General features: G+C 32.0%; 1 non-coding gene across 1 annotated transcript; it reads left to right on the forward strand.

The window, feature by feature from the left end:
• The first annotated feature begins 9,641 nt into the window (after positions 1–9,641).
• On the forward strand, positions 9,642–9,746 carry LOC149511908 (small nucleolar RNA R71). The gene has a single exon (XR_016333439.1). It is a non-coding gene; the product is annotated as a small nucleolar RNA R71 (small nucleolar RNA).
• The last annotated feature ends 4,227 nt before the right edge of the window (positions 9,747–13,973 follow it).

Consider the following 13,973-nt stretch of genomic DNA (forward strand, 5'->3'; position numbering starts at 1 on the left):
TGTACTTAAGCAACTACATCTTTCCACCTTTGGACATACTCCTTAAAGCTTTCATTGGCTTTTTTTTCTATATTTTTTAAGACCAATATGTTAGGAGCCAAGTCAACCACATGTTTCTACTAAGTAATAATGGCATTGGCTAGATCTTTCCAAAAATGTATTCAATTTCGATCCAATTGAATATACCACCTAACTACCAGCTCTGTTAGGCTATCCTAAAAGTAGTTAATGAAAAGCTTTTTGTTGTGGGTATGACCCGTCATCTTACGATAAAACATTGTGAGATGGGTAGATGAGCATTTAGTTTTATATATTTTTCAAAGTCTGAGACCTTAAACTTTACAAAGAAGATCAAGTCAGGGACCAAATTGAGCTCATTTGTATGGATGCTTTCAAGGACATCACTCCCTTGTACTATCTAAAGCCTCTCTTTTAACATATCGCATTTTTTTTGCATTTCGATATTCCCACCTAGCTCTAGCATACCCCTTGGTTTTTCTTATTCCTTGAAATCATCTAGGTTTAGCACTAAAATGGGATCAACAGGACTAGTTCCTAGGTTGACATGCATTAGGGCAGATTGTTAGCTTTCATATGGGCTCACATTGGCATAAGCATAAGGTTGTTTATTTACTAGTGGTGAATGTATGTCTCAATAAGTTTGAGAATGTTTTCATGGATACCATAGTAAGGGTAGTGGTTCCTCTTTAGCAGTGTTTTCCTTGTGTCTCAATTTAGAGGTATAGCAACTCCTTAGTCCTTTAATAAATTTGTCAACATCTATTTTAATTTTACCATTTGTCGATTAATGTTTTCTTGAATTTCGGCCATCTCTCCCCAATCTCATCTTACGTTTTGTCAATCCTTTTCTATTCTAGCCCTATGATCTTTCATGTTGTGAACAAAACTACTATAAAAGGATTTAGCAAGAAATCATCACTATTGAACCTTTATTCTTTGAAAAAAATGATTATTATTTTGTTGCTATCCATCAAGAGTACTGCAAGTGTACGGGCCGTAAAAGTAATAAAGATTATAAGTACTCCAGATATCATCTCCTTAAGGATCTATGAGTTCTAAACCTAGGGTACATATCGATTTGGACCTTTCGAATATATCTGGTCCTACAAATTTTTTTTAAAAGATCTAATTAACCTAAGATTAATCTAATAAAATTACCAAATAATTAAAACCTAAATTTAACTATAAATTACGGAGGTTAAGGATCTATAAGGAAAACTACTAAAAAAGGTAATTTCTTAAAATGGCAAGTTACTAAAATTGAAGGCAATAAAATAAAAAATTAAATTAAACATAATTTAAAGAATAATTTAAATTTGAAATTTAAGAGCAGAGGGCTAAAAATAGAACCTAAATTCAACAATAAAAATTGAAACTAACCTAACAAAATATAAAAAAGTATAATTAGCATTTTAATTTGAAAATGAACTTACTTAAAAATCCTAATCTAGCCTAAAATGCATGAAAATGTATGGAACAAAAATTAAACATGAATATAGCATGGAAATGCATGGAATGATGTCCTAAAAATAAAAATTAAAGGTTACCTAAAGGCTAAACTAAAATCCTAAATGAAATAGCCATCAATTTTCATTGAGGCATTTCATCGAACATCTAGTGTACATATGCAAACTATTTAATAAACTAACCTAAATCCTAAGACATACAACCAAAATTAAATCTAAGCTAATCTTAATGAAAATGACATATAAAATGTAGAACAACGCATCAAATAAACAAAAATTGCTAAATAACTTAATTAAAACTAAAAGGCAACCTAGCCTACTTTACTGAATGAAAATGACCTAAATCTATATGGTACTGTAAAAACTAATTGAACTAAATAAAAATAAACCTAAAAATGAACTAAAATGATGTATGAAAACAAGTTTGAATACCAACCAAAATGCACAAATTTAAAGTGTAAAACTAAATAAAAAAATACACACTACATTCAACCTATGGCCTAAAATGCTATGTAAATTTGACCCCACCTAAAGAATTTGCAAAAACTATTTTTCTACCATAAAATGGACTCAAGAATGAACCAAAAAGATGTTGTGACACCTCTCTAAAATAGAACACAAAATGCAAAAAATTAAATGCAAACCAAAATACTAGAATGCATGGACACTAAGACCTATCAAGTAAAATGCATGGCAAATGTAATCCTACCTAAGGAATTTACAAAAACTATTTCATTGCCTTAAAATAGACATGAAAACAAGCAAAGAAGGTGCAGGAAAGCTTTGCCTAAAATTGGCTAGAAAATGTGTAAAACAATGTTCAAACCGAAAGCAAAATAAAGGCCTAAATTGAAAATCTAATAGGCTAAATGCTACCCAAAATAAAAAAAATGCATAAATGGTTTTATCCCTTCATGCTGCAAGCAATCAAGTTCAGCTTTCTCTTTATTTCCTCTCAAATGTTCTATTTTTCAAGCCCTATCCTAGGTCTTTCTTAGCCCATAATTTGTTTATTGAGCCAGGCAAACCTGCAGCCATGCTTAACTTTTATTTTTCATTGTGTTCCCACTTGTTGCTTAACTTGTAATTGGCTCCCTTTGCTCTTTTTTTTGTGTTGTTTTCTTTTTTTTTTTTCATAACCAATTTGTTCCACAACCAATTGTCAAAGAATGAGGCACAAAGTCAAAGAAAGACTACCAAAAATGCTACATCAGCAATGACTTTACAACCAAAGAAAAATTACAAACTCCCTATCAACCGATTTTAAGACAAGTTCAACTCCCCTTTTTCTTTCCTTCTTTGTTGAATCTTTTTGTCAAATTACAAATTGTTTGGCTTTCATTTTGTCTTTATTTAAGCACTAGTCTAAGCTTGAAGCTCTTGCAATAAGCCTACATTTTTAATCCAAGTCAGCCACAAAGTGTCAAGCTTTAATTTGTCTCAAGCTAGTAGTGTTCGGGCTCCAATCAAAGGAGGTAAATGCCACCATTTTACCTCTTTCTTTATTCGGCTAAAGAGCTGGTATCCCTTTTTAAATTTTCCTTAGTGGCTTACTAAATTGGATAGACACAAAGCAGCATAATTTCTTTTTCATGCAACCTATGAGTCCATGCAACTCAGCATCCTTATCCATTTGTTCTATTGATCTACCATATGATGTGCCATGCATTCCATGCAAGAGTGGTCAACTCTTTTCATGCACATGCAATATGGAATCAAGCAAATTTCACCTTATCTTTTTAATCTTCTAATTTTCTAAACATGAGAAAATTAAATATAATTAGGTGGATAATTAATAAATTTGCTAAGAATCAAGAAAAAATTAACCAATTTTCACAATTAATCAAATAAATTCATGATAATTCTATAAAATAAAATAAAATTATGACACCCCTAAACTTGACTTTTTGCTTGCCTTCAAGCAAAATTAACTTATGCTATGTGTCAATTTCACTTCCTATAATCAATTAGAAATTGTTTCTTCAAAAATTGTATAATGATTATAGCTAAAGGTAAATCCTAAACAAAGGCTTGTTTCATTATGTGCAACATTCATCACATATCACCACATGCCATCTAGCTACGAATGTGCAACCATGAAATTAGCATAGCATAATTGAAGTGTGCATACATTCATAAGTTTGCCTTTCACACCTCTCTCCACTAATTTTGGCCAACACTAAACTCAAGATCCTTAGTCTTTGCTTGTTTGTAATGTTAGGCTAGGGTAGAGGTAAGACAAAAAGGAATTTTTAAGTTCAAGTACCCTATTCATGTACTACAAACTTAGGATCAATTAGAGTGTTATTCAAGACTACTAATACCCTCAAACTTTATCTTTGTCAACTTTCTTTATTTAGCACACTTTTATTTCTTTATTTGTTTCTTCTTCTTTTCTTTTTTTTATTGATTTTTTTTATTTTTTTTCAAAATTTTATTTCCTTCATTCCTCAAATGTGACATAACTCTCTAATTATATCATGTGTAATCCTTATGCACATAGGGTAGGGATAATAAGGATGAAAATACAAAATAAGTTCTAAGTTTATTGATGTGGGTGCATAATAAAGAAAGTGTAAAATAAGGCTCAAAAGTGATGACAATGAATATATGCATTAAGGTTGACTTGAAAGGCTCAATCGATCCAAGGATGTCCTAAATCATGTCTCTAATTTAGTATAGCCTAGAATTTCACTTTGAGAAGTGATTAAACATATTTTAGAACATAAGCACAACTTCAAAAATGAAATGCAATTTCTATAATTAACCTAACAATCACTAAATGACATACAATTCAATGATTAACAAATTCAAAATTTCATCTCATGCTTTACCTAAGTTTATTCTTTTTCTAAAGCTATAATCAAGGTCAATCCTAGTTTCTATCATTGTATCAATAACAATCAACCAAGGAAGCATACTAAAGACTCATAACAATAGTTAATTAAGCCAAAGTCCAAAAACGTTTCAAAAATTTTTGAAAATTTGGCTAAAATTTTCCCACCTGCAAACTTAAAATGCACATTGTCCTCAATGTGTAGGCAAATATGAATTTAAGCACAAGAGGTGATGAATACTCCTCTGACTAGCCAAGGCTTTCCTTGAAATTCCCATGATTGGCTTTTATTTTTTCTACAAACAATAAAAAAAAGCAACCTAACAAAACCTCAAACGAAGCAAAAAGTAAAAGCATAATGTAAATTGTAAAAAATTAAAAACCCCATTCTAATGTTTTGGATGTGATCATGTGAGTCCAAAAGGTGCCTTTATTCATGTCTATAAGGCACAAAAAAAAGGGATTAGTAAATATAAACTAAATAAAAATAGTGAAGAAATGAAAACAAAAGATAGAAAACTTAGGTTACCTCCCAAGAAAAGCTGAATTCAAGTCTAAAGCCCAACATTCTTTTGAAGCTCAAGATAGGTTAGAAAGTAGAATTACAGATTTGAGTTAATCAACAACTTCACTCAAATAGTGCTTCAACCTCTATCCATTCACCTTGAATGGCTCATTTGCATTCTCATCCATAATCTCAATGGTCCTATAGGAAAATATGCATGTGACCATGTAAGAACCTAACCATTTGGATTTCAGCTTACCTGGAAAGAGTTTCAATCAGGAATTAAAGAATAGAACCTGCTAGCTAGGCTTGAAGCTTCTTTCTAGGATTTTTTTGTCATACCACCCTTTTATCTTTCCTTTGTATAGCTTGGAACTTTCATAAGCTTGTAATATGAACTCATCAAGCTCATTAAGTTGCAACAACCTTTTCTTACCAGCTAGATTCAAATCAAAGTTTAGATTTTTTAAAGCCTAGAAAGGTTTATGTTCAAACTCAACCAGAAGGTGACATCCTTATAGGAGTTTTGAAGGTAATCTTGTAAACCTAAAGTGAATCATCTAATCTTTTAAACCAGTCCTTCCTTAAAGGATTCACCATTTTTTCAAGAATCCTTTTAATTTTCCTAATTGATACCTCAACCTGGCCACTAGTCTGTGGGTGGTAGCTAGTAGCAACCTTATAAGAGACTTTATATTTCATTAAAAGTCTAGCAAAGCGTTAGTTGCAAAAATGAATTCCCTCGTCATTAATGATCGCCTTAGGGTCCCAAAGCGAGTAAAAATGTTCCTTTTAGTAAAGTTCATGACCACCTTGGCATCATGAGTGGGTAAGGACAATGCTTTCACCCACTTAGAAACATAATCAATTGCTACCAAGATGTAAAGGCTACCATAAGATGAGATGAAAGGTCTCATGAAATCAATATCCCACACATAAAAAGTTTTTAACTTCAAGTATGTTGTTTAGGGGCATTTCATTTCATGTCTCTTTGAAATGTCCTCCTTTCATTGACACTAGTCATATTGAGAGACAAACTGGTGTGCATCTTTAAATAGCATTGGCCAATAGAAACCAAATTATAAAACTTTTGTTGTGGTTCTCTCTCTTCTAAAGTGTCCTCCATAATCTAATGCATGACAATGTCTAAGTATGCTTTCTACTTTTTCTATAGGAATGCACTTTCTAAGGATCTAGTCTTTGCATCATTTGAACAAATAAGGTTCATCCTAAACATAATACTTGACATTGTGCAAAATTTTTTTTCTATTGGTAGCACAATTTCAAAGGGAAGACCTTACCAACCAAATAATTAACATAGTTCATGTACCAAGGTAAGTTGGAATGGCCATAAGCAAAGAGCTGTTCATTAGGGAATGCCTTATTAATGATGGCCTTACTCACTCCAAATTCTCTAATCTAGAAAGATGGTTAGTGACTTGATTCTTGAACCTTTTCCTATCTTTAATCTCTAAATCAAACTCTTAAAAGAGAAGGATCCATCAAATAAGTCTAGGCTTTGCATCTTTCTTTACTATCAAGTACTTAATGGTAGAGTGATCTATGTAAGCTATCATCTTTACATCGATGAGATAAAAGTGGAACTTATCAAATGCAAAAGCAATAGCAAATAGCTCTTTCTCAATGGTGGCATAATTAAGCTAAGTGTCAAAGAGAGTCTTACTTGCATAGCAGATGGTGTGGAACAGTTTACCTTTCCTTTGTCCTAAAATTACCTTGACAACATAGTCGCTAGCATCACACATGAGTTTGAAAGGGAGGTTTCAATCAGGAACTATAATGATAGGTGCAATAATCAATTTCTCTTTTAGGGTCTTAAAGGCAGTCATAAAGGACTCATCAAATTTAAATTGCATCTTCTTTTCAAGCAAATTGCATAAGGGTTAGAGATTTTAGAGAAATTCTTAATAAACCTCTAATAGAAACTTACATGTCTAAGAAATTCCTAATACCCTTAGCTATGGTAAGAGGTGAAAGTTCCTCAATGACCTCAATTTTGGCTCGATTAACCTCAATGCCTTTGAAAAAAACCTTATAGCCTATTACTACTCATCTTTACACCATAAAATGGCATTTTTCCTAATTTAACACCAAATTGGTTTTTTCACATCTCTTTAAAACCAAACTAAAGTGAGCTAAGCATTGTTTCAAGCTGTCTCTAAAGACAGAGTAGTCATCCATAAAACCCTCAAAAAAAATATTCTACCATGTTGGAAAAGATGGCAAACCTACACCATTGAAAAGTAGCAAATGTATTGCATAATCCAAAAAGCATTCTCCTAACGATAAAGGTCCTATATGAACAGGTAAAAGTTATCTTCTCTTTATCTTCTAGAGTGATGGCATCTAGTTATAACTGAAGTAACCATTAAGGAAACAGTCAAACTCATGTCTGGATAATCGATTAAGCATTCAATCAATAAAAAAAAGTCAAAAATGGTCTTTTTTGGTCACTTTATTGAGCTTGTGGTAGTTTATAGACACATGCCAACTGGTAATAGCTTTTGTGGAGATAAGCTCATTATTGCACCCTTTTATGATGCATCATTTTTTGACACACACTACATTGAGTAACTTATGAGCTGTAAAAAATGGGATAGATGATACCAGCGTCAAGCCATTTAATAATTTGCTTTTTCACCACCTCTTTCATCATAGGATTTAGGTGACATTGGTGCTCTATAGTAGCATGATGGTCATCCTTAAAAGGATGCATGCACACAAAAGAACTAATACCCTTAATATCGACAATAAACCAACCTATCACTCTTTTATGCTTCTTAAGAACTTGCAGCAGTTCATTCTCATAAGTAAGATCTAGAGTAGAAGAGATAATAATTGGCAAGGTGAAGTATTTTCTTAAGAATTTATACCTAAGATGATCAGGCAAACAAAGGCACTCCTAATGGCTCAAATTGACCCTAAGGACCACAATTGGTGGGTTTTAAACCATTTGGCATTATCATAGGACTTATCATCAAAAAAAGACTCATAGGGGTTACTAGGATGATCATCTAAAAATGCATCATAAACTAATCTATTCACTGTATCTACCCTAAAACAATCATCAGAGTCTTGAGGATATTTCATTACTTGAAAGACATTAAACTTCACATCTTCATTCTAGACTCGCATTATGAGTTCTCCCTTCTGAACATCAATGATGGTCATACTAGTAACAAGGAAAGGTCTACATAGGATGATTGGCACTTTATTCTCCTCCATCTTTAGAACTACAATATCAACTGGGAAGATAAAAGTCTTAACCTTGATTAATACATCATCTACGATGCGTTTAAGGTATTTTAGTGATCTATCAACTAACTGGAGTGTCACTCTAGTAAATTTGGCTTCACTTAACCTTAATTTCCTAAATATGGAAAGAGGCATCAAATTAATGCTAGCACCTAAATCATAAAGCACTCTATTTAGCACCTAAATCACAGAGCACTCTATTGAAGAAGAGATTACTTTTGGTTTAGGATATGGTGAAACTACGAGGGTCCTTAAGTTTGGGAGCAATGCTCTAATAGATAATGAAATTTCACTCCTTAGTAAGTGTAATGGTTTCATAGTTTTCCAACCTCTTCTTTCTCAAAATTATTTCTTTCATAAACTTTGCATAGCTAAGCATCTGCTCTAACACATCTAATAATGGGTTATTGATATGCAATTTTTTAAGAATCTTTAAAAATTTCACAAACTGCTACTCATTCTTTTGCTTTTGAAATCTTTAAAGAAATGGTATCAAAGGTCAATCGATGTTTGGTTTATTGGCTGAAGAAATAGACACACTACTTTATACAGAAATCTAAGAAATCACGCCATCGCCTGCATTATCTTTTTTCTTTGATTGTCCTTCTTTCTCTTGTTTCTCATCATTAACAAGAATAGGCTAAGTGGGTGAATTAGAGGATACTATCGTTATAGTAGTGTGATCAACTAAATGCCTACCACTCTTGAGGGTAATTACCTTGCATAGTTCTTTTCTTCTCTCCTTGGATTAGTTTCAATGTTGCTGGAAAGGCTACCCTAAAGGTAAGTGTTAAAGGCATTAGCAATTTGCCCCATTTGTACCACTAAGTTCTTAATGGCAGTTGCCTAACTCTAGAGTGTAGTGGCTTGCCCTTGGATAAAATTAGCTTGATTCATTAACATATTGTTTTACTTCTGAAGAATGGAAGAGAACATGTCTTCAAAGGAATTTTTCTTTTCTTGAGATAAGGATAAGTGTGGTGGGTACTAGGACACTAGGTGCGGAGAGAAACCAATAAGGTATTGGAATTTAAAACTAGAGGATTGACTCTGAGTATTTGACCATGAAAGGTTTGGGTGGTTCTTCTAACCACAGTTATATGTGTTGGAATATAAATTGTTTTGTTGCCTACTAGGCTAAGTGATGGGTTGGATAGACTCTATCTTACTAGGACGATGATCCACTAAATGATCGCCTCCACATATCTCACAGCTTGAGAAAGAGCTAATCAACTAAACTGGGCTGACATAATGGACTTGGTTTTAAGTATGGTTAGATCTCAAAGTGTCCATTTTCTTAGTAAGAGTTGCTATTTGAATAGTCAAAAAAGTAATGGCATCAATCTCATATATGCTAGTAAGTTTTCAAGGATGCTACCTCTCGGATGTCCACTGATAGTGGTTCATGGCCATCTCTTCAATCAATTCATATGCATCTTCAATGGATTTGCTCATTAGAGCTCTAGCGACAGGAGCATCTATGATATATCAGTGATTTCCTGAAAGTTCATTGTAAAAATTCTAAATTTCAAGCCACAGTGGAATAAGGACAATTCCTAAGCAACTCCTTATATCTCTCCCATGGCTCATACAAAGATTAAGACTCTTGTTGGGAGAAGCTAGTAATGTTATTCCTCATTTTTGCTATCTTTGCAAGGGGGAGAGCTTTGTCATGAATTTATACGCAAGATTATCCCATGTGGTGATTGATCTAAAAGGTATAAAGATAAGCTAACTTTTAGCCCTATCTCTCAAGGAAAATGGAAACAACTTAAGATGAATGATGTGATAAAAAATGCCATTGTGCTTAAAGGTGTCGTAGATTTCAAGAAAGTTCTCGAGATGGGCATTTGGGTCCTTACTGGGTAAAACCTACAAACTAGACAGAGCTTTGGATCATTTGGATTATGGTAGGCTTAATTTCAAAAGTATTAGCTTGGATTGCTACCTTTTAATACTAGCTTAGAATCCATGAATATTAGGCATAGCATAATCCTGCAAAGTTCTACAATCAAATGGGTTAGCCATGCATTGGGCAGGGGTAGGGTTACCAAATCTTTCTCTCTTAAGATTTCTAAGAGTTTTTTCTATTTTTGGGTCCAAAGAAAGAAGATTGAAACTTTTAAACCTACACATGTACTAACCATAGGGTTGCAGGGCAACAGAGAAAACACACAAAAAACAAAAACACTAAAATAAAAAAATAAAAAAATTTACAAAAATACCATACTACACCCTAACATGTCTCTACTGATTTAACCCTAGCCTAAATGCACCAAATCCTCGACAATGGTGCCAAAAACTTATTGCTACTCATTAGAACTACCGCAACTATAAGGGTCACAAAAATGATAAAAATCAGAAGTATTCTGAATATCATCTCCTCAAGGATTTGGGAGTTCTAAACTTAGGGGTAAGTATCGATTTCAACCTTTTAGGTATATCTGGTCTTACGAATTTTTTTAAAAAGATTTAATTAACCTAAGATTAATCTAATAAAATTACTAGATAATTAAAACCTAAATATAACTAAAAAGTATGGAGGTTAATCTACAAGGAAAGCTACTAAAATAAAGGCAATTTCCTAAAATGATAGGTTACTAAAAATGGACGGTAACAAAACCAAAAATTAAATTAAACATAATTAAAAGCATAATTTAAATTGAAATTTAAGAGTAGAGGGATAAAAATAAAACTTGAATTCAGCATTCAAAATTGAAATTAACCTAACAAAATATAAAAAGTATAATTGGCATTTTAATTTAAAAATGAACTTACTTAAAAATCCTAATCTAGCCTAGAATGCATGAAACATATGGAACAAAATTAAACATGAAAATAGCATGGAAATGCATGGAATGATGTCCTAAAAATATTAATTAAAGGTTACCTAAAAGCTAAACTAAAATCCTAAATGAAATGGCCATCAATTTTCATTCAGGCAATTCTTAAAACACCTAGTATACTATATGCAAACTCAATTAACTAACATAAATCCTAAGACATACAACCAAAATTAAATTTAAGCTAATCTTAATGAAAATGACATATAAAAATGTAGAACAGTGCATAAAATAAATAAAATTGCTAAACACTTTAATTAAAACTAAAATGTAGCCTAGCCTACTGTACCAAATAAAAATGACCAAAATCTATATGGTATTTTAAAAATTAATTGAACTAAATAAAAATAGGCCTAAAAATGAACTAAAATGATGAATGAAAATAGGCTTGAAGACCAACCAAAAGTGCAGAATTTAAAGTAGAAAACCAAATTGAAAAATGCATATTGCATGCAACCTATTGCCTAAAATGCTATGTAAATTTGACCCTACCTATGGAATTTGCAAAAAATGCTTTCCTACCTTAAAATAGACTAAAAAATGAACCAAAAATATGCATGTGACCTTACCCCAAAATAGAACACAAAATGCAAAAAAATAAATGTAAATCAAAATACTAGAATGCATGGACACTAAGACTTATCAAATAAAATGCTTGGCAAATGTAATCCTACATAAAGAATTTACAAAGAATGTTTCAAAACCTTAAAATAGACGTGAAAACAAGAAAAAAAGGTGTGGGAAATCTTTGCCTAAAATTGACCAGAAAATGAGTAAAACAGTATTTAAACTGAAAGCAAAATAAAGGCCTAAACTGAAAATCTAATAGGCTAAAATCCAACCAAAATAAAAAATGCATAAATGTAACATGAAATCTAAGCCAAGAATCATAAAATAGACATGAAAATGAACAAAAAAAATGTAAGGGAACTTCACCAAAACAAAACTGAAAATGGATGCAAAATAGTTTTGAAAACTATCAAAGAAAAATGCATGAAAATGCATGGAAACCAAAACTACTTCCTAACCATTTCACCAAACATAAACTAACATCTTTTTGTTTTATCATCTTATTAATGTAAAAAGTAATAAAAACATGCACAAAAAACCACAAGGCAAAACATAAAAGAAAAAGAAAAATCGACATAAATTAATGTAAAGTGAAAGAGCATGAAATGAAAATAAAAAGAAAGAATCAAGTCTCTCAGGCCCCCATCAAAATTTTCTCAAGCGAAGGCCACCATAGACTATCATATTCTTCCAATCAAAAGCTCAAATATAAAACAAACTAAGGTAGAAAATAGAAAGAACCAAAGCTAAAAACTAAAAATGAAAGCTGGAAATTCATTACCAAAAACGTAAGGGGAAAAAGAGCAAAAATGTAAAATTGAAAGCTTCCTACAATCTTCCTCCCTTAACATAAGTCAAGCAATTTTATAAATCATCAAAACAAGCCAAAATTGAGCCCCTAAAAGTCACTGCTAAATTAGCAAAGGCTACCTGCCAATCACGTTGAAGTAGAAAAATGTGAGAAGAAAAATCATGCTCCAAGCAATTAGGTTCAGCTCTCCTTTAATATCCCCTTAAATGTCCTATTTTTCAAGCCCTATCCTAGGTCTTTCTTAGCCCATAAATGGTTTATTGAGTTATGCAAACTAGTAGCCATCCTTGACTTTTATTTTTCATTAGGCTCTCACTTATTGCTTGACTTGCGATTTGTTCCCCATGTCCTCTCACTTATATTGTTCTCTTTTTTTTTTTTTTTCATAACCAATGATTTCCACAACCAATTGTCAAAGAAAGAGGCATCAAGTCAAGGAAAGACTAGCAAAAATGCTACATCACCAATTACTTTACAACCAAATAAAAGATGCAAACTCCTCATCAACCAATTTTAAGACAAGATCAACTCCCATTTTTCTCTCTTTAGCTAAATCTTTTTTGTCAAATTATAAATTGTTTGGCTTCCATTTTATCCTCATTTAAGCTCTAATCCAAGCTTGAAGCTCCTCCAATTAGCTTTCATTTTTAATCCAAGTCAGCCACAAAGTGTCAAGCTTTAATTTGTCTCAAGCTGGTGGTGTTCAAGTTCCAACCAAGGAAGGTAAATGCCACCATTTCAACTATTTCTTTGTTCTACTAAATAGCCAGTATCCCTCTTTAAATTTTTCTTGGTAGCTTGCTAAATTGGATGGACACAAAGCATCCTAATTTCCTTTCCATGCAACATATGAGTCAAAGTAACTCAACATCCTTATTCGTTTCTTCCATTGATCTACCATATGATACGCCATGCTTTCCATGCGATCGTGGTCAACTCCTTTCATGCACATGCAACATGGAATTAAGCAAATTTCACCTTATTTTTTTAATCTTCTAATTTTTAACACATGAGACAATTAAATACAATTAGGTGGATAATTAAATAAATTTGCTAAGAATCAAGCAAAAATTAACTAAGTAAGTGTCACCATTAATCAAATAAGTTCATGATAATTCTATAAAAAATAGATTATCATATTTTTCCTAATGCTTACAAATGCATAGATCATAATTAAGTAATAGTAGTGATATAAGTAGAGTGTCATCCCACAAGGATTATAGAATTGAATTATTAGGTAGATTGAAGTATAAAGTCGATAAACTAAACTCTTATATCTAAACTAAGAGAAACTTGATTTGGTTTGCAAATAAAAATAAACAAGAATATACAAAGAATGATTGTATAGACCTAGATCTACTTAACTAACTATCATTTGGCAAGCATTAGATTTGGCCGAATAGAACTATCTAAAGAAGAAAGATTGAAAACTTGAACATAATAAGAAACTAGGTTTACCGAACCTTAGAATAGCATAAAAGAAAAAAATAAACAAAAGTGCATTAAGAACCGAAACTTGTATTAAAGAAAAGAGATTGGCCAAATACTATAAGTAAAAGAATTAAAAAAAAAATGATTGCAACAATGAAAACTTTTTTAAAAAATAGATATTGAAATTGAAAATCAAAATTTAAAAAAACAAAGG

This window comes from Durio zibethinus, chromosome 24, assembly GCF_047325235.1.
Source record: "Durio zibethinus cultivar Kanyao isolate XHJ-2024 chromosome 24, ASM4732523v1, whole genome shotgun sequence".
In the NCBI taxonomy this organism is placed as follows: Eukaryota; Viridiplantae; Streptophyta; class Magnoliopsida; order Malvales; family Malvaceae; genus Durio; species Durio zibethinus.